This window comes from Sinohyriopsis cumingii, unplaced genomic scaffold (genome assembly GCF_028554795.1).
Source record: "Sinohyriopsis cumingii isolate HCF-2022 unplaced genomic scaffold, ASM2855479v2 utg000348l, whole genome shotgun sequence".
NCBI classification, from domain to species: Eukaryota; Metazoa; Mollusca; class Bivalvia; order Unionida; family Unionidae; genus Sinohyriopsis; species Sinohyriopsis cumingii.
In genome coordinates, this window is record NW_028315888.1 from 629,103 (window position 1) to 648,603 (window position 19,501).

Here is a 19,501-nt window from a genome sequence, read left to right on the forward strand (position 1 = left end):
TCGACCGAATACGTTCCGATGGTCTTTTCGCCTCCTCCGTTGCGGGCATGCTGAATCCATTTGTCTTCCTTGTCGCACAAGTAATGTAACCAGCGTAGGGCTTTGACCGAGTATTGACGTTTGACAAAGTGGGTCGTTTGAGGACTGATGACAGCCACGGTGTTTTCAGGCATGAATCGTTGTCGATACACTAAGGAACACGCTTTGGCAATGGTGCAAGCTTCTTTCAAAGGATCGACCCCTCCGTGTTCCATGAACAGTTCTCGAAATTTTCCACAGCAACGCCGTAAAATGTCCACGTCGGAACGACAATACTTTAGCATTTCTTCCTGAAAGTCGAAAGGGTCCGAGGCGTGAGCTTGGTACCAAGCGTAGAAAGCTTCTCGTTGTTCGGTACGCATGTTGTCGGGGTCGTAATAGTGAGCCTCAGGTAAATGGGGTAGAACGGCATGTTGATTGGCTTCCGTATTGAAAAAGTGTGGAAAGTACCCTTTAGCCATTTCTGTCATTCCAAACGTTTTAGGCATTCGACTCAAAGGCATGGCCAAATAGCTCATCGAATCTTTAAACTGTACTTGTCCCACTTGCATGAAAATGATTTTCGCTCCGTTCAAAGTCACTTTAGGACGCTCGGTGCCTTGTTCCGTATAGTATCTCAAAAGAAACTGTCCATCGTATCCGGAGAAATTGTGAGCCATCACCGTGGCATGACGATGACAATCTCCGTAACGTTCGATGTCCTCTTGGCTCCACGTCTTGTCGATGGGGTCTAAGACCCATCGGGCAAAATCGGCTAACGTGTTCGGTCCCCGAAAGATTTTTTCACGCCCTCCAGGAATCTTGCTTCAGTGAGGGCAATGACTGAAGATAGGTTCTTGAATGCACTTCTCGCACGCTCGATGAGCCACGCAGAAATTAGGAATGTGAATGCCAGTCTCTTGCATGCATTCGAAATCGAAAGAGATGAAATTGCCTTTCTTCTTGTGACCGTCCTCTTTCTCTGGTGAGGGTTGGTATTTTTGCACGTAGCATTGGTGTTCCAAGTCCACGATGTGTTGACAAATGTGACATTTTTTCTTTCCTGAACATACGTGTGCCTTGGTACTATTGGTACGTATGCCTTGTCTACACGCAGGGCACAATCTCAGCAGTTGACAAGCGCATTTCTTCTGTGAACCTTGTGTTTTAAAGTGTTGTTGGTAACAGGTAGGGCTGGCAAACGTTCGCAGACAAGTTGAACAAGGCACTGGTTCTTCGCTCAGACAGGGTGGAGAGGCCAAACATCCTGAGCATTTCCATCCACAATGTTTGTGTTGCTCTCGATTGTTATAACCATAGTCACATTTCTCACAATAATAACCGTATCCCAGGAATCCAGTGATACTGGTAATGGTATCGAAATGTTCATCGTGATAATAGACATGAATGTATTTCCCGTCCTTAAAATCTTGGCCTCGAAACAACAGAGTTCCACGCATTTCTTGAGGGTGCACTTTCAAGGTGTAGCGTGGAGCTAGGGCATCTTGCAATTTTTGCATCTCAGGAATGCCACAGGGTGTGTCTTTGGACAGTCCGGCTTGTTGTAACAGGAGTTCTGCTTCATTTCGTTGTTTGGCTCGGTCCGATTGTTGAATAGTTTTCCAGGTTCTTTTCCATTCTACCGTGTCGTTCTTGTTGGCATAGGTTCGTCCCACCACAATGGCACGGGCTAAACACATCTGGTCTTGAGGGTTGTTAATTCGGACGAGACTTGTTTTGGTGTTGCGAAGGTCGTCCACCAATAACATCTTTTTGCGTCCAGTCCCTTGAGGAGGAGAGACGTGAGCCATTTTCAGTGTGGCTTTACCATCGGTGATGTCAAACTGGTCATTAGATTGTTGTACGTGTTGAATCTTGTCCATGACTTTGGAAGGGGTCAGTTCTGCGGGTCTGCTAAACTCGATCCAAACAGGGGATTTCAAACCGTCGTGATCTATGGATAGTGTCAAGCGATCGTCTTCTTTGGGTTGACATTGTCGCTTGAGTGAGGTGAGCAAAGAATCCCACATCTCGGTGATAAACCCTTCTGCTTTCTCCAAGAGTACGTCGGCCTTGAAATCTTTAAACTTCACCTTGTAGGTGTAAGCCGTGGTTCTAAATTTTCTAGAGGAGCGCTTTTCCGTCTCTCGAATGGAATAGTAATTTTCAGGGTTGACTAAGGGTGGTGAACTTGGTTTAGAGGGTTCGGATTCTGGTTCACTCATGTCCTCTTCAAAATCACTGGCATGAATTTGTGCCAAGATTTCAGCCCTGGTACGAGGCGATAGATCACGTTTCTGCCTCTTACTTTCTTCTTCTTCTTTCTTCCCGAATGAATAGGATCGTTTCATCTTGAGTGCAAAACGTCAAATGACTGAAGTTCAAACACCATAGACTAATTTATAGTCATGGCAAACCAGCGTATATAAAAAGGGTGTGTCTTGTCCTTTCACTATTCATTTCACTCTCAAACCGAGGAGAACGATGGAAGAGACTACCCAGATGGAACGTTTCGTCAGAGCTTTGCGAGGGGTCATTAGAAAATTCTCTTCAGACCAGCCGACGGACTACTCTCCTTCCTTTCGAGATAAGAGTCAGGATACTTGCTATATCTGTCAGAAGAAAGGGCATTGGTCTTCAAAGTGTCCAGACCGTCAAAAAAGAAAAAAAAAACAGGGGCTAAAAAAGACAAAAGTCAAGATACCTGTTATTATTGTAAAGAAAAAGGACATTGGTCTCCAGATTGCCCAAAAAAGAAACAAGAGGAGTCAGAAGAAAAGAAGGATTCTTCAGAAGAAGAGAGGGATTCTTCGGAAGAAGAGAGGGATTCTTCGAAAGAAGAGAGGGATTCTTCAGAGGAAGAAGAGGAAGAAAGAAGACAATTCTATTTAAAAGACTCAAAGAAACAGGAGAAGAAAAGAAGAAGGGAAGAAAATGAGGAAAAAACGGTGAAGAAATTCAAAAAACAGAGAGACTAAACAAGGAGAAAGAAGAAGTCAATGCACTTTTAATTAAAGTGTTCTGTGGTGAATTGTGAATTGGATAGTAAAAAATGGATAAAGAATACATGAATGATATAAGGTAAGTGTCTTTGAGTTTTGATTTTAAAATAAGAAGCTACACTCACGCACTCATACACAGACACGTACTATAAGGGTAAAATGGTTTGTTTTTTTTGTTGATTTTTGAGTTATTGGCAAATTGAAAGGCTATCTCTTTTCGAGAGAAGTGGGTGGCCCTGAAAAGGGCCTTTTTTGGTGTAGGGGTGAGTTTAACCAATCAACTTTAACTGCCTTAAGCCTCTGCCATGGCCGAGGCCTACTTATGATGATTGGGTTGAAATCACTAAGGGTGGTACGATAGGCTTAGTCACAGGGTTGGCGTCTTTAGCTCGGGAAGGTCGTATTCTCTTCGGTCGTGATAAAGAAGTCTGATACATTTGTTTCAGACTTCTTAACTCCGCTAAAATGTCCAACAGTACCGTAGCCGTTTGATTTTCACCCTCTTGTTTCTTTGCTGCTACTTCTTCTTGTTGTTGTTTTTTTCTTACCTCTTCTTGTTGCTGTTGCTGTTGCTGTAGGAGAAAAGCTTGTTCCGCTTCCTTTTGTCGTTGCATAAATTTCTCCAATACTTCTTTCTGTCTCTGTCTAAAATTCTCCACTTGCGGTAATGAAGAAGGTAACGAAGGTTCCGGAACAAATTCTTGCGAGGTAAGAAAATCCACAAAATCCCAATGTACCTCTTCTGAAAGTAAGTCCGGTTTCCCTTGGGCAGTCTCCCCTGCTGGTGCACCCAAATGGATCGTTTTCTGAGTTTCCGTCATGTTGAATCACTGTCGCATAGATTGACTGCACACAAGCGCTAACGAATCTATATAGACCACGTGACGTCACAGACTGCTCTCTTCGGATTGGATGCGAGCTGACTGAATTTTGTAACGCGTGTTCGGATTGGTGAATGAATTCAATCCGTTTCAATCCTTCCTCTACCTATAAATAAGCGCAGTTCACTGCATTGATTCACCTATTCTCGTCGCTTCAAGATGTGGACCACAGTTGAGTCATCCACCCTTGTGTCTTCCATGATGTTTAGGACGGACATGCTCATGTATGTCAGGTCCAAGTGGACTGTTGTTGATAGGACAGATACTAGTCAATGGATGAGGAGAGTTTACATAGAAAGACAAGGATGTCTCAAGAGGGTACTTGTGTATGGACCGGCAGTTAGAAGGAGTTTAAGAAGAAGAAGAAGATGTGACAGATGCCATCTATGTTAATATTAATATTAACATAAACCCAAAGGCCCTTTTCAGGGCCAGCCATATTTCTCGAAAAGAGATAGCCTTTCAATTGCCTACCCCTTTTTTAAAAAAATTTTTAAAAAAAATCCCATGTTCAATTTCCCTTGACGCTATAAAGTCCGGCCCTGTTTAAATTCCTTTGACGCTAAACCGTCCCACGATTTTTCTCCATGTTAATTTCCCTTGACGTTAGATTGTCCCACGATTTTTCTCCATGTTAATTTTCCATTGACGCTAGAGTGTCCCGGGGGGTTTTGTAATGCTAATTCCCATTGACGCTAGGGTATCCCCATTCACTACTGCCAACTTTATCCTTGCACAGAATTAAACATTAAAGGAGGTAACAAGTCGATGTTGCTAAACTAGTTTATTGCTGAGAAAGAAACTGTTTAGAGATTTATTATTTAACCCAGCTGAGAATCGATATATTTCAAAGTATAAATTTGTGTCCGGACAAAGAAAGACATTCTACACACACATTATAGTTATATCTTCATGATGAACCAAGCGTATAAACAGGCGTTAGCATATACCTTCATTTAGCCAACCATTTTCCCAATAAAATTTAATCCTTTACAAAAACAGCGCGATAGAAAGTCTGACCTAACAGCGAACCTGTTAAAACGCCATTAAATTTATATAAGTGGCCAAATTATTTATGTCCTTCGACAAAATAAAATATGTCCAAACTCAGAACGTAAGTCGAAAATAGACATAAACGGCCTTAGACCTCTTGTATCCACATAATCATCTGTTAATTTCGTCAGACATTAGCTTTGAGAAAGAATTTCAGTGTATTTGAAATTACAGCATGACCATACGTTGCAGATGCGTGCCCTCTCTCAATGTTTGACTTTTGTTGTTAGGGTTGGGAGTTGGGGGTTGGGGTGTATTTTGTTGTTGTTGTTGGGTTTTTGACAAATCAGAGCGGGGTTGTTATAACAAATTATATATTAGGACAAGTTTGCTGTAAACATCCAAACATTCGCACTAACCCTAAAAATGCAATGTTAAGTCACATCACCCTTACTCGAATATAGCCCCTACAGGAAAATATTGAAGGTCTCTAAGTATAGAAATAGGCCAGTCAACAATCCTGCAATATTTCTAGATAAATAAGCTTTCAAAGCTCTCTACTTGGGCAAGGTCGCAATTAGCATACTTTGAAAACTATGACTTAATGGAATTTAGCCATTCCAGAACAATGCTGCCAATAAAAAAAAAAAAAACGCACGGTACACTTAATGTCCTTGACTGAAACGAAGTTAATGATCCTAATATTTAACTCACTCTCTTATAAAAAGAGTATCTATTTATTACTTTCTTACTAATATAAAAAAGTTGTCTTTAGTCAGGACATGATTTTGGACCAGGTTAAGTCCAAACTACGATTAAAACATAACAATCCATGATGGAAGAAAACTAATGTAGTTTGAAACGTCTCAAAACAAGTCAGATGTGAATAGCGCCATTTAACTTGGTACTATGTTTTGGGAATATCTTTATGGTTTTGGGCAACATCGAGGGGATCTAAGGCTGAGGTCAGATCGGTATTTCACGCTTTGTATGCAAATAAATATCCTTACTTTACCCTTCTGAATGAGTATAATTAAGAAAATCCAGACGATTTCCAATGGAACAATATCTGAGATGGTTGATCATATGAGCCTAGGTCGTCTCCTACTACTGTACATTAGGACGTCTATTCCTTGTAATTTGTTGATTATTCGGTTCTAATAATATCTTCACATCACCGGCTCCCATCAACGAAATAATCATTACAATCTAACAAAGATATAAACGGAGACATAAATACAAATAGTGCATACCTTGAGGTTATCACAATGAGTATTCCTCCTCTCGTTATGTATGTACATCTGTCTGATAAAGTCATCATATGAATAGAATGATCGCTTTCGAACAAAAGAAAATTTAGCAGACAATAATTTATTGAATTAAAGTGTATTTCTTTTCCCTTAATTCGACATACATTTCGCTAATTATACATCCTGATAAAATTCCCATAAAAGTCTACAATGCAATATACACAGCAAATATTATAGTATGACCACATTGACTCGTGAACGTATTGTTCGTCAACAAGATTATCCACAAATAATATTATATTCATCTAGACTCCATATCACTCCAAGTTTCCCGTCATGTTAATTCCAATAGATTCAAAGATTTGGTCCCCTAATCGCTAATGTCCATTTCCCACGGTGCCACTTGTTCCCAAAACCGGTGTCAGCTAATAAAAAATACATATTACCGTCCCCAAATGTGTCAAGCTCCAATATAGCTCCACGTAACAACTTTTACAGTCGTTCTCACTTCAGTACAATTTCATCGTCTATAGCATTCATACAACGGTATCGTTAGAATGGAAACTGCTAATTTAATACAGCACAAAAGATTATTATTATTATTATTATTATTATTATTATTATTATTATTGAGCTGTTGTTTTTCTTGCAATTATTAACTGACATAAGAAAGCAATAGTAGATTATTTTGTCTCTCTCTGTCTTTTTTTTATTTGCCTTGTCGATTCCCAAAATAATTTTTTTACCTTTCATTTTTGTACTAGACAGCAAAATGTTTAGTCACAAATAACGTGATAAAAGCGTGATCAACACTAATAGGTCAATCACCCTTGCAATTATCCAGCTTGCCCAGAAGGGTCCATAACATTTCTTACCAAAAGGACAATATTCCTAGGCATCACCGTTTGCATATCTTGTTGTCCAGTCTATTCCTCTGCCTTCGCAATATATTACTAATTTTAATCAACAATAACTCTTGTCACTTATAAATGAGTTAAATGTCTGATGTAAAATGAAGCTCCGAATGCTTTAAAATATTCTGTTCTTTTACTGGAGATATTTGCTATCGAATGATGGCATTTTAAAAACAAACACAATACCTTTACCGTGCATTGAATTGCCATTACTCGAATGCTTCGATATATTTGGTTGTATATGCGAGTGTTTATTTCTGATGATGGAAACTCCTAGTGAAAATGTGTATAGAATACAATTTTAAATTGAATCATTTTAACAATATTTTTTTTTCAGTAACTGGACATTCAATCGCTGCAATGTATTAGTATTTAGTAGTCCCCGGGCAACCGAAATATTTTTTTACCACTGATATCAAATCTGCTGATTTGTAAATTTAATCAACGCATACTTGGCATGATGAATAAACAAATATGTAGTTTTTCGTGGTTTATTTCTAAAGAGTGTCGTAGTGACCTACGCATCGATTCTTGATCTATGTGGAAACGAAACGATCACATTGCAAGGAAATGAATAGGAAGTAACATAAGAAATGTTACTATGAAGTCACTTGCCTTTAAATGTCGCGAAGTAGTCAATTGGAGATAATTCTAGATAACAAAAGTACAAAAGTGTAATAACCCTACACTCTATATTCCATTGAAAATTATATTTCTATCTGCACACCTAATTTGTCAGCAAATAGGTACATATATTTTTATTTTACATATTCATTTTAGAAAGTCCATCCATTTGGATTTAAACAAAATGTAGATGTATATGTGCAGTAGTAATGCTTGAAAGTGACGTACTCAGTCATGTAAACTAAACAAACCGTTAGGACAGTAGTAATGCTTGAAACTGACGTACTCAGTCATGTAAACTAAACAAACCGTTAGGACAGTAGTAATGCTTGAAACTGACGTACTCAGTCATGTAAACTAAACAAACCGTTAGGACAGTAGTAATGCTTGAAACTGACGTACTCAGTCATGTAAACTAAACAGTGACAGTGATGACCAAGGATACTAACTTGCAACAACATTAGGTCAAACAAAGATTTTGGTTTTCAAATTAAACTACACCTTTGCAAATAATATTTAGTGGACATATCATGAAAACTGGTGCACAGATGCTAGTAATGTTATTGCGGTATGAACATGTGCACGTTATATTTTTGAACTGGCCAAGTACGACACTATCATCTAGTCAGACGGCTTTGAGGTCTGACAGGTTTAGCACCATATACATCTATCACATGTTAAATCAAACAGTCGGAAGTAAGAGTGGCTCGCGGTCCAGTAGAATACTTAAGAAACAAAACGTGAGTGACAACTGGTGGTACGTAGGTGGAGCTTGGTTATTCGTCACTTGTATACATATATAAATATTTCAAACTGATGCTTAAAACCATCCGTGTTCAGTATCAGAGAGCATCGACTTGAAGGCACTTGTGAGAACAGAACATATTCACCACAAAACAAGGATATTGTTCCTGAATTAATATTTACATTTTTGCTGTGTTTCGTGACAGTATGATGGGAACATTTCAAGTCAGATTCACTTTTCCTCTTGCACTATGCTTGTTATTTCTGTTTCCGGAGCTACATTCTGCAAACATTAATCAGGTCGAACAAGATATTGATATTCCCATCAAGGCAAAACAACAAGGCAGAGCAAGGGAATACATGAGACAGACTTTGCATGAGGGATCGTCTGTGAACATTTCCTGCAGCACAGATATGGTGGTCATACATTATGCGAATTACCATGCATATTGTGATAGTTCTAAACTTGTAATCCCCTTTTACAGATGGGTATATCTTTTTCATAGGCAAAGATGTAATGAGAAATGTATCATAAACGATGTCACTGACAAAGCAAGTGCTATTTGTTCTCAAGCCAACAATTGTTTAATAACTGCTGACAACCGTGTGTTTGGTGATCCTTGTTATGGCCTATCGAATGTTCTTGACATTACCTATGACTGTATTTGACTTGGGTAAACAGACGACAAGTACTTAACAGCTGCATCCCAAGTAAAGGCAAATACAACAGTTTGTAATTCCATTCATTTTAAGAAGGACCGTTCACCCATCCCACAAGTAGTTCGATGATGATTGTGGAGTTTACTCCAGTTTGTATGTTTAATTCCTAGTACATTTAACGCAGGGAAGTACATGTATTTCACTATAGTTTATATTAGAAATATTATCTGTACCTCTGTTTGCATTATGAGAAACTAGAAATATGTTCTAGAAATTCCAAGTGGACTTTATTATTTAGAAGCAAAGAGTCCGGCTATTACCATAAAACTCAACTAGTGCCTGAACAAGTAATTTTAGGGCAAGCAAATATAAATATGGTCTCAATTTTTTGTTTTGACATTATGAAATGTTCCATTTACGTATGATTCCAAAATTTAAAGTACTAAATTAGAAACTAGACCAAATAAGCGAATTTGTCCTTTTGTATGGTCGATTCATGGTAATGGCGTATCAATCTAAATAAATATTCTAATAGTTTGCAAGAGTTTGTTGTGTGTCATTGTTTTTGTGCTGTTTTGTTCTGTATATATCTTTAAGGTGGTATCCGTGGAAACGAGCCAATTAATCTTAGCACTGTAATACACACAGATTTATATATTCAGACTACCCAATACATCAGACACGTAAATACATCGCACTATGAGAAAACTCCGCCTGGACTTAATATCACAGTATGTTTTGACATTTGCTGTCTTGAGGATAGAGGCTGATAGTAGGTGAGCTGAGAAATGTGGGCGTTCAAAAATATTCACGTATGACACTTTTCATATTTTGTTCCCCGTTTTTTTTACGGCCTTGATTACGATATCAAGCTAAGTAGGGACACATTCATGTGAAAATTGCCACTAACGAAAACAAAATGAATACATAAAGCAACATATATGAAGTATTAAAAGTATTTGCATGTTTGTGCAAAGTGTGTGTGTGTGATTTGGATTTTTAACGTAGAATAAATAATATTTAATTCATATCCTCACGATGTATGCAGTGTGGCAGTTGACAGTGATGTCTAGCGCTGGGGTATCATGCCGCAGACACTTAGCATCATGTCCCACCCAGTCACATTATCCTGACACCTTGCCTTTCAGTTCTAAAACTAACTTCATAATGCTTGTGCAAAGAAAACTCTCAATGGAAATAAAGACATAAGAGGTAGAAATACAAACTACAAAGACATTTCAATTTTTTTTTTATTAACAAATATCAAACTGGCCTTATAAGTAATACAATGATCATCAAAGTTAAAATTGATTTAAAAGTGTGTCATAAATATTTCCGAGGCAGGTAACACGTATACACTTTGTCGGTTGGAAGCTAACGCGAACTCCAGCATTTTAATACTGTCCAGGGTTATTGTTATCTTTCCACCTGTAAAGAATGTTTTCTCTATGGAACGTTCATCTTGACTCGTGCTCCTTTTTAGTGAGCCCCCCCACCGAAAATAACATGGTTTTTAAATGAGTGAAATATTGCATTACTGGTTAAATGTTATATGTTATTGGACTGAAATGTAAATAACATTAATACTAATATTGATATGAGATATACTTAAATTAGGATTGCTCATTAGCAAGTTCGCATACAATTTGCCTGTGAGAAAAATAAGAGCAATGCCAACCAAAGTAGTGTAGAAGAAGATTAAAAAAACATTTATGATGTAGCAATTATAAAAAGGAAACAATAAAACTGTCATTGTAATATGATTTCAAACGTATGGGATTGATATTGCACGGTCGTCAGTAAGATTACTTTTAGGTTGGCCTGGTAATATCCCAGGTGATAAACGAGGTTTACGTGTGGGTTATAATATTGCGCCTGACATTGTGAGAATTACTTCAACGACCCGATTTAATTTAATTTGTGACTCCTTTTGGGGGAGTTATGAAAGCAGGTCTAAAACAACAGACGTGGTTGTTCAGGGCTATATACTGTTTGAGTTTTCAATAACCAATGAAGCTAATTACATGGTCAGTAATGGATAATATTAAAAGACCTATTACGATTTGACTGAAACAACTGGGATAGCAGGTGGTTAAATCGATTCCAGATCGATTAGGACGATTAGTAACATTCGTTCCATCTAAAGCTGTTGCGTCACTTTCGACATAATCAATCCACATCATTAACGAAGCCACTCAGAAACGATTATCAGATTCAGGATTTGCAAAGCTGGCAAAAAGGAGAGGATTTGGACGGAAATTGGCATTAAAGAAAATGAATAAGGTATAGCCTTACCATTGTTACATTTAGGCATTTACAAAAGGTAACAAGAAGAGAGTGAAGACAGCAAGTTTTGTAAACTTTAAAAAGAAAATTGTTGATTGAAAAACACGATACAAATGAGAAGAAATACACCTAACGGTCCTACGAATTAAATCGTACTGATGTGTCAACAGTTCTTTGTTGAATCACAGAAAATAATATTTCAGTGTTTGACAACAATAAATACGTTCTGATGGACTCAAACAACGAGATAAAGTGACCTCATCAAAAGCCTGACCATTATATGTGTCAGCTAAAGGAATATTTTTCTTATCAACTTCATTCTCAAGACGTTTCATTGCCATAGCTCTGGTAATCGCAAACATTGGGTATAAATCACTGAATTCTTTTTCAATTGGATCGGTTTTCTGATCGAAATATGGATTGTCAGTTACCAGTGGATTAACCACAACTTGTATCCAGATAGGTCATTGACTAGTAATAAATGCATGCCCTCAACAGGTAAAACAGACACTGTACCGACTTTCACGGGTCCTGAGACTAAGTATGATGACAACTTTACACAGTGGAGAGAAACATTAACAAAGCCATACTATACTCCCTGAATTAGGAGAAGAGCTCTCAGAAAAAGGCGAAGTACCTGACAATTAAAGACTCTGAGAAGCCCCTGTGTCCCTTATAATTTCTAATAGGGATATGATTGGCAGAATGACTCAAGAGTGATATAGAATACTTTGATATGAATGGTTCATAATTCTATATAATAAAATCAGACTGGGATGTATTAGACCCGACAAATGTATTGATTTTAATACATGACCATTACCATGACCTCTTAGAAATAAGAGCATTTGGAACAGGTCTGTCTTGATTCTGACGCCTATTTTTCAATTTGTGTTAATCAGAAATAGCGTGAGTTTCTTCTTGCACTAAGTACACGTAGAATGAGACAATGATCAATGATCATGCTTATCGGAAGCTCAGTTTTTAGAAGTCGTGCCGTTTAAGATTTAAAATGGCTCGTACTAGGCTGAAATACATTTCGGTCAGAAGACTGTTGAGTGGAAGTCTTATTTACAAGAGGAACTTTATGAGCTAAAGAATACTCGTCAGCAGAACAAGCAACATCTTCCAAGGTTTCGACTTTCTGCTCATCAAGATAAATTCTAATGTCATTATGGACAGTTCTTGAACTCTTCAACCAATATGAGTTGTCTGAGACTTTTGTAATCTTTTATAATCTTTCCAGAAGTGCACAGCTTATCAAATTTGACATAGGTCCGCTCCGCTTCCTTTTTATAGTTTCTGAATTTTGCCGATAAGCCTCTGGGACAAACTCATAACCCATACAAATATAGTCCTTAACTACATCGTAGTCGGTGCTCTACTCTAGTGACAGTGAAATGTAAATAGCACAAGCTTTACCAGTGAGTACACATTGCAATAACAGAATCCAGTACTCTCTTGACCACTTCAAACTCTCAGCAATTTGTTCGAAATAAGGAATATATCTATCTAATTCTCCATGCCGAAAAGGAGGCACAAAGTTAATATTACTTAAAACAATTAAAGTAGGGTAGTGTTTTTCCTTTGCAAGTTCTAATTTGTTTAACCGAATTTGAAATTCCCATTCAGCCTTCTCATTCTGCATTTGCCATTGTCTTTCACTTTCTTCACTCTCTATTTGCATTTGCATTGCTTCCATCTCTTTCTTAAACTGCATTTGTTTTTCATCTCCCTCTTTCCGAAACTGTATTCATCTTACTTCCATATCTCTTTCCATTTGAATCTTTTTCTATCTGAAACTGAACTGTCGTATATCTAATTCCAACTATTTTAATTGCACTTTCATTTACATAATTTCCAACCATTCCTGTGCAAAATTTAAACAATTGTCTACTGTTGATGATACTGTAGAAAATGCTTGCTTATTTCACACAGGATTTTGAAATTGTAAACATAATACTTGGGATTTAAAACAATTCAATACTACAGGAATTATTATTTGAAAGAACAAAGTTTCCTGAAATAGTTTAGCCAAAACTCAAATATGCCTGACGAGCCCCTAATTTCTTTGTTACGTGCTTAGGCTCTAATAAACGGTAACAAGAAAAGAGTGAATGAAGACAGCAAGATTTGTTAAAATTATGAAATAATTTATTTCTCTAGGAAAACAAGGTAAAATTGGAAAAGAAAGGAACTTACGGTTTTAAGAATCAAATCCAAAAATAATCCAAGAATATTATAGGAATGAAATATTTTAAGTCCTTGTAATATAATGTTCTAATGAATTTGGGTTCGAGTTTCGACGAAAATCCAAAATTGAAGGCGATGACGTATACTATAACCAGCATAGCACTGATGTGTCTGCAGTTGTTTACTGCACCACATAAAATAATAAAATAAGCCGGTGTTGAAATTCCGAATAAAACATCAATAAATGTCTTTGTCCAAGGTTTCTGTATGAGCACTAAATATTCAAGGGAAAATAATTCATAATTCCATAAAATAAAATTTCAACTCAGCTGGTCACAACAAAAAAACTCAGAGTGTTAAAGGTAAAAAACCCAAACTGACTAAATTCTCTAAAAACAAAAGTTATATACTAACTTGAGACGCAAAACAGATTCACGGATGAGAGTCAACCCTCCGGTAAATCCAAAATTTCGAAAACATCTTAGAACCTTTTTACATCTAAAGTCATGTTTTACCAGTCAGCTTTGATTTCACTGTCGTCAATCACACATTAAGAATGACTAAAAAATGTAGTTTCCTTGGAAGCCAATCAAGGCCGGTAAATAGGTCAGCTTTTAGATATAAAATTATATTATTAGGTGTAAACGACTAAACAGTCAAGTCAAACTAAATTCTGGAATATGTCAAATTCACGTAAACAAAATTACATTGCTATAACCTATAAGGGAAATGAAAACAATTTTTTTTTTAAAACTAACAAGCAGACAATTAAATTAAATCAAATATTACGTAAATCAAATATACCTAACACTTCTCCCCATGAAAAAAACAAGACTTATATGACAAAGCTCTCTTTTTACCATATATTAATTATACACGAGACTAAAAAGAACTCTTATGAATTATACAAAATGTATTTTAATTAATAAATTTGTATAGACGGGAAAGTGTGTCTGCTATTAAAATATATTTTTCCTTGGTGTGCCTGATGTCAGTCACTTTTACTAGGCTCAATGAAATTGTTCTCCAACGAAGACTGGATTTCTTTTTCAAGTATTTCTGTTTGAGAGGGTTCAACCTGTACGAGTGCTATTTCACAGGTTTGAAATTTAAAATTTCAACGTCATGGAAAATTTTGTTCTTTCTTGTAAGAACATCAGGAAATACGTGCTCATATTCAAATAATAACTGTTTAAGTTCATTTCTTTCTTGCTATTGTCTAAATCTTTCATAATGTCTGAATTCCGAAGATGTGTCACTCAAATATCAGTAGAATATGATGATATTCCTGCAATTAAATTTTCACTGAATTTGACAGGTACAACTAAATTAATTGCATGTTAAACCCGGCTATCTCTTTCAATATACTGGTACTCCTATAATTATTTAAATCCCATGAGCACTAATATTATAATTTAACTTTTTCATTTTCTTCTTAAATTTGTTTGAGCCGTAATATCTAATCGGAAGAAAATTTTGAAGAATGAGCAAGCGAGACGGAACCCCATTACCAGATTAAAAGTTGTCTCCCTTGTAGTTCTGTCAAACCATAATTTCACTTTTGACTTGAACTGTTGAATGCCAAATTGAAGCATAATTAGCTCAAAAGTTCCAGACCTAAAATTTGACCAAATTGAGTAAAAATCTATATCAATGTTTTAATATTCCTCATAGGATTTGCCTCTGGAAACTTGTTGACGCACACATTATGGTCAACAAGTATTAGTAACCTGACTTGTTCTTTGGTAAGGGACCAACACGATCTACCATAATTCATCAAAATAATTGAAAAACTATCAAGCATACAATTAAATTAAATCAAATATATCTAAATCACATATAGATAACACATTTTTAACAGGGTTTAAGATAACAATGTATTAACCTATAATATGTTGCCAAAGGACTATATGGAATAAGGGCCAATTTATGCCCCCTCTCCTAATGTCCTTATATTATGTATAATGTACATATGAGGTAGATTACATTTATTTCTGACATCAGTTTTGTGTTCACGTGTCCGTTGCTATGGTTACAGGGTGTCAAAACACTATCAGAAAATGCATGAAAAGCAATCATCTTGTCCATTACTTCTCATCGATACTGCTTTTCCACGAGATATTCACTCAGTTTCAAATTTGCAATATGCATTTTTATTATTTAAGAGGTTATAAAGCTGTATATAAAGTTTAGTTTCTAAAACTATTCCAAAATGGTCCATTGTAGACAAAAATAGAATATCGAACTTATACGTCAACTGAAAACTTTCTAAAATACGTTGACAAAAAGGTACTTGATGGAAATGAACATGTGTTCTTTATGTATTTATGTACTTTTTTCCTTATATTTTCATGCTATGTAACACATACACTACTGTGTTTCTATTTTTAGAAGAGAAAAATCAATCAATTATCTCCCACACCCATTGAGGTAGTCTATAGGTAAACTGTAATCTAGTTATAAACTATATATTCATCCAAAAAGATATAATATGGACATAAATAAGAAAAAAAAAACTATTGATTCAGCACTTTTAATGAACTTCTGAAAACTGTGAAATATGTTTTAGAAGTAATGGTATTGGAGAGTACAAGCAAGAAACAGACTATATGTTTTGTACTCTCTAGACCTTTTGCGTCTATTTTTCAACCAACGCGGGAATGCTGCATTACACTAACTGCATGCTGTTGTCTGTGAAATGCGAGGATGTACACGTTTATAAAGCACATATACCTATAACGAACTAATGGAAACACAATCATTTTATTATTCGTTTTGCAAATGCTGTTTACCTGCACTAAGAGTCGGCTAAGATGGTGATTTACATCATGCAAGATTCGGAGATTCCTAGAATGAATGCAGCTTTAAAGAATTTTAAGGGACATGCTTGCACATAAACTTCGATGAAAAACGAGTCAAAATAAATATTTTTCTACCCTTTCATCGTTTAAAATACCTATATACGACTATAATCTCTCTCTCTCTCTCTCTCTCTCTCTCTCTCTCTCTCTCTCTCCTATGCACATGTATGCCTATATTCAATTCTTTGTAGACTCAAAACTGGGGCCCTCGATGGGGCCAATGAAGAATTTCAAAAACGTATAGAAACATTTTAACGAATAAAATAACGTTATATGAATATGTGTTCATATATAGCATTGACGGAAAGCTAGTCACATTATCTCATTGAGTTTTATAAGCTTACAATGGTTTCAAAGACAATTTGTGTGCCTAAATATTGTAAGTACTATAATACATGTAAGCCGACGTGTTTTGTCGTATTCTTACTCCAAAAAATTCCGAATATCTCGCCGTAATGCTTTCTATATAACTGGAGGTTCAGGAACGTGTTAAAAAGAAATAGATGCAAGCAAGAGACGACGAAACATCTGATAAAATAAATGCACTCACTAAACACATATTACCAAACGGTAGCAGTTAACCAAAACTAATAGCAAATCCTATCTAACTTTACGTTGCTGCAGAGAGCCCAAGTTAGATGGGCCGGACACATCTTTATGTTGCCATGGTTACAGGCTGTCAAAACACTTTATAAAAAGACATGAAAAGTAGTCATTTTTTCCATTTACTTCTCACAGATACTGCTTTGGCAAGAACTATTTAGACAGTTTTAAATATTGCAATATGCATTCATGTTATTGTTATTATTATTATTATTATTATTATTATTATTATTTTTGGGTTATAAAGCTCTGTAAATACAATTTTATTTCTAAAACTATTCCATATGGATTTATCGTAGCCAAAATTATATATATATATATATATATATATATATATATATATATATATATATATATATATATATATATATATATATATATATATATATATATATATTATAAAGTGTATATATAATTATACGTCCACTGAATACTACACCTGACTTACATTGACAAAAAAGGTACTTAACCATAACATAAGAAAAGATGTTCCAACATAAAATATTGATTAAAATTATTGAACTATGTTTCATGTTATTGATTTATTTTAATTATTGTTTGATATTATTGAATGCTATGAATATATTTAGGCACTAACAGGGACCAATATGTTCACTTCACCGAATATATTGGTTTGTTACCTTTACTGGAAATGACAAGTGTTCTTTATGTATTTTTATCTTTATACTTTCATGGCAATATAACACACACACACACACACACACACACACACATACACACACACACACACACGTTTCAATCTATAGCAGAAATAAATATAAATACCTTGACTTCCATACCCCTTGATGTAGCCTCCATTCAATATATGATCCGTTTATGAACTATATATTTGTCCATATATTAATGTGAATGCCAAGCAATATTTAATATCCCTTACACCAACACATTAGTATTTTTTGCATAAGTTTGTAAAACATTAATGGTAATGGGTAAATGGACCCCTCACCCCACCCCAAAAATGCATCTTATTATGTTTTAGCTGTGAAATCTATAATGGCGAGAACACATTTTATTAATATGGCAATGAAGCACAATAGTAGATTTCAAATGAAATGCCCTGAAAAAATAATATGTACATAGCGTTAGTAGTTAAACACAATTAATGGCAAATCCTGATGCTTGTAACATCCACATCAATCCAACCACAACATTACATAATAAGACTAATATACACCTGCTATCATAAGGGTGAGATTGGTAACTGTTTCTATACTTGCCATTTAACCTTTGACCCCTCATAGAGACACCAGGGAAGGTGGCCAAAAATTATACACTAACACTATTTCCAATGCTTATTATACAGGCAACACATCACAAGAAACTTTGATGTAGTCAGCTACACCTTTGCCATTTTCTATAGACCGAACCTGCCATGACTGCACAGCCATGAAAGAAAAATGTATTGAAAAACAAACTACATGTAGTCAGTAAAATACAAACATAAAAAAGTCAAAATAATTGAAGAGTATGAGAAGGCAATATGTTGTTTATTTTGATGCAAAAAGAAACAAAAATTTGTTTAAATCATTCATTAAAAAAAATGAGAGTTAACTTGTTCTGCAGTGAATAAAATGTACTTTATCTTTAAAGTAATACTTGTGACAGCCTAAAAATGTAACAAATCTGTTATGTATACTAGTAAATACAAATTATGAAAAAGAGATATGCATGAATGAATTCTTCCAAATGATCTAAATATTTCAAATGCTACAAATTAGATACTACGAAGCTGAAAGACATGAATCTCAGAATGGTGCAAAGAGAAGAATACAGAGGTTGATCTTAAGTCAGCTGAGCCTGCACATTCGGCCCAAATGCTGGCCATGTTTTATGCCGAAGCAGCCCCCAATGTCACCGCAACAAGAAAGAGAATGCTCCTTGAAGCCCAAGCTGATGAATACCATAAAAACACTTAAAGCATGTCCTGGCTGCTATTAATTGCTACATTCAGGTTGAATGTGATCGTCCAATCAATATTGTTACAGACCCTGAGTGTAGAAAAGCAAATGACATGTTAAATGAAAAATTATAATTGAACACAAAGAATGGCTTATCAAGATCAACTCAACACAAACCAATTATTCCTTCATCAGACATGTATGCAATCAATCAGTACATGATGCAAAATAATCCCATCACAATCAGATACAGGATTCAGTTATACCTCTCCATCCACTGTTACACGTTGATTAGAATTCCATAGCCAATTAACACCTACTAGTCTTGAAATCAGGTTTGATGAAACGGGCTGAATATATCGTTCTGACCCTTCAAACTATGCAAACAAATAATCAGGAAGACTTAAATGCTAAGGAGGAAATTTCTGACAAGAGAATGTATGCACCTGGTGGTCACAACTGCCCAGTCAGGTCAGTAAAATACTACCTTACACGCATTAATCCAAAGCTGAATCACTGTCTTGTCACATTGATAAAAATGCTTTTGAAAATC